This window comes from Gossypium hirsutum, chromosome A05 (genome assembly GCF_007990345.1).
Source record: "Gossypium hirsutum isolate 1008001.06 chromosome A05, Gossypium_hirsutum_v2.1, whole genome shotgun sequence".
NCBI lineage: Eukaryota > Viridiplantae > Streptophyta > Magnoliopsida > Malvales > Malvaceae > Gossypium > Gossypium hirsutum.
Genome location: NC_053428.1, coordinates 27529022 through 27532249, shown reverse-complemented (window position 1 = coordinate 27532249; position 3228 = coordinate 27529022).

The following is a 3228-nucleotide window of genomic DNA, read 5'->3' as shown; positions in this document are numbered from 1 at the left end:
CGGTTATGGATTTATTCACTTGTGACATTCATAGTGTGTATTACCTAAATTTTGAGTAAGCTATGTGTGCATGACTTGTATACTTTGATGTATTAAAAGCCTAAGTTCAATTGGTAATAGAGTTGAAAGTTGGTACGTTGATTTTTGCATGACATAGTTTCATTTACAATAGAATTGATAGCCTAATAAAGGGTAAATGATATCATCTCTTTAGCATTACATGATAGATGGAAAAGTAACATGGCCAGGGGTTATTTGTCAACTTTTCATGGAGGATGAAACCGTTCCCATGAGATAAAATATGATCATATTGGAAGAACAAATTTTATTCTAAAGTGATTAATGATGTCCTATAAGGGTAACACACATATGAGAAGGTCATTAGACGAGCACTTGACATAGTAGCTTTTGTAATGATATATAATGTGGAGAGCTCAATCATGGTACTTTAGTGGAATGACTCCATGACTAAATAATATTATCATTAATAGGCGAAATGTCAGAACTTGATTATAGAAAACTGATTTCTAATGTGACTTCAGGGTGTTAGTATAAAAAACTACAATAAAATTTGAAATAAAGTAATTCTATATTATATATTTTGCATAAGAATATTTATTTTGTCTACTATGAATAAAAAAATCTTTGCAATTAATGATCAAACTTTAGTTCAGTTGTCATTATTTCTATTAGCCTATTGCAATAATTAAGAAGGCGTGAGTTTGAGTGTGCTTAAATATGTATTTTCCTCCAATTTAAGGGTGAGGGAGTTATAGTTGTACAAAAAAACTTTACAAGCATAATTAAGACCATATAATATACTAAAAATAAAAAATATTACTTATAAAAATAAAAATAAAAATAATTAAAAATACCATAAATTCAATCACGCAGTATGCGTGTAGAACCTATACGTACATAAAATAGAAATGTTAATTTAAAAATAACATATAATAAATAATAAAATGTATGATCTGAAACTAATTAATAATAACATATGAAATATGTATGATAGTAAAATGAAAAAAATTTGACTAAAATACGAATTAAATAAAATTTAAACATGTAAATACATCGTATTAAGAATTCTAAATGCACTACAATTGTTTATCTTGTTGTTGTGTCACCAATCTTGAATTGATGTAAAATTGACTTGTGACACCAACTCAATCAACAACATTATCAATATATATACAATTGATGAATATAATAAAGTATGCATGATAAAATTAAAATGCAAACATTAAATTAAAATGAAGTTTTAGTTTAGGGATAAAATTATTGTTTTATTAATGTAAACAACATGGGTTCAAATCCATCACATGCAATTTTTTTATTGTTTTTAAATAAAAAGAATTTATTACCCTAAAATAATATAACTTATTTTAATTACAAAATGATATTTTCATAATTTACCTAACCGAGTTGGTGCTCGGTTGATTCGTGATGCCAACTCAATTAATGACTTAAATAATAGTAAGTTTAGATACATGGTAATGGCATAAAAAGTTTTGTATTTCACTAGATTTAGACAGCATTAGGATCTTTTTGGAAAATTGTTCTATTCATTGTTAATGAAATAAAAGACTTCATATCATCAGAATATATATATATATATTAAAATGTATTCCTATAACAATTTAAAATAAATAAATAATTATCTACACTATACTTCAAGTGCTTGATTAAGTTAGTGCACGCATCAGCTAAGTCCAATTTAGTTGTGACATCATAAAAAAGCCATTAGTAGTTTTACAAAATAACAAATATTATTTGAGGATGTTTTTGTCTTTATAATTTATTTTATATAAAATGTATAAAAAAAAGAACACATGAAAATGATAGAATTTGAACTTAAAATATCATCATGGTCTTTAATATCTTTATTGATATAGAGAATCAACAAGGAGAAAATAAGGAAGAGAATGTGATGGTTATTTAGGGATCAGTTCACCTATAGCAAGCGAAAAGCTGAAGTACAGAGCTAAGAAGAGAGGGGAGGAGAAAAAGGGTTGGGGTATATATAGGGGAGATCCTTTTGTTTAGTAATGCCGTGTCATTGACAATACGTATAGTAGATTACTCATGTAGTCAACTAAGTGGTAAGTCAATTACATGTCAGTTATCATCAAGTATAATACGATATAATCCTATTCTAATATTTTTTTATTGAAGTAGTATGAAATTATTATGTTTTGGTGATCTTTCGGTGATACCCTTTAAAGAATAAAGACCGGTGACAAACAATGGATGGCTGGAGATGACCAACTAGATGGTAATCATTGTGGGTATCCCTGAGAGCAAGCTGGATAGTTGTTGTTGAAGGGATAAGGTGAAAGACAATCCATACATGCTTGCTAGTCATTTGTGCTACCCATTCTCTAATCAGAAGTAGAGATAAAACAATCTTAATTTTACTTTTACAAAAAAAAATCTCATTTAATTTTTATATTAAATTTTTATTCACATCCTCAATCTACTGTAATATAACATATTATTAAAATGATTAGCTACAAATTTTTTAGATTCTTTATTCAAGTTCAGGTAAATAATGACGCAAACCTGTTCATTTCATGATTCAACACGTAATTCCATCTCATTAAAAAAAAAAAAAACCGCAACGCCATCAAAATTTACCGTTTCTTTTTGAGTAAATAAAAAGATTATATATAAATTTTCATTATTTAATATAAAAGGTGGTTTTTGATGTTTATGAAACTGTATACGTAATTTTTATTTTAATTTATTTTTTACACCTATAAATATTAATTATTGATTATACAGTACTTTAATTTTATTGATCTCAATCTTTGGCAATAATGCTAACATCTTATTGGCTAATTTGTTACAATTTTAAACATTTACAACTAAATAAAAAATAAATTTAGTTGTCTATAAAATAATAAATAAATCAAATAATTAACAATAACATGGAGTCATCTTGATAGAATCTTCTATTAGACGTAAATGAATTTTTCTGTCTCGTATTGCCTTAATTATCTTGTCTGCGAGCTTGTTTTCTTTTCTGGGAATATGTTGTATACTACATTGCTTCAAAAGCTTCAACAAAGAATGTATTCTGCTTACCAAAGCAAAACTGGAATCTCCGCTTACTCCATCTTGAATGGTGCTGACTGCTTCAAGACTGTCTGTCTGAATTAAGACTATCAATTCCCCTATCCAGGATAAGTTTCAACCCATCAAAAATACCCCAAAATTTAGAATCTA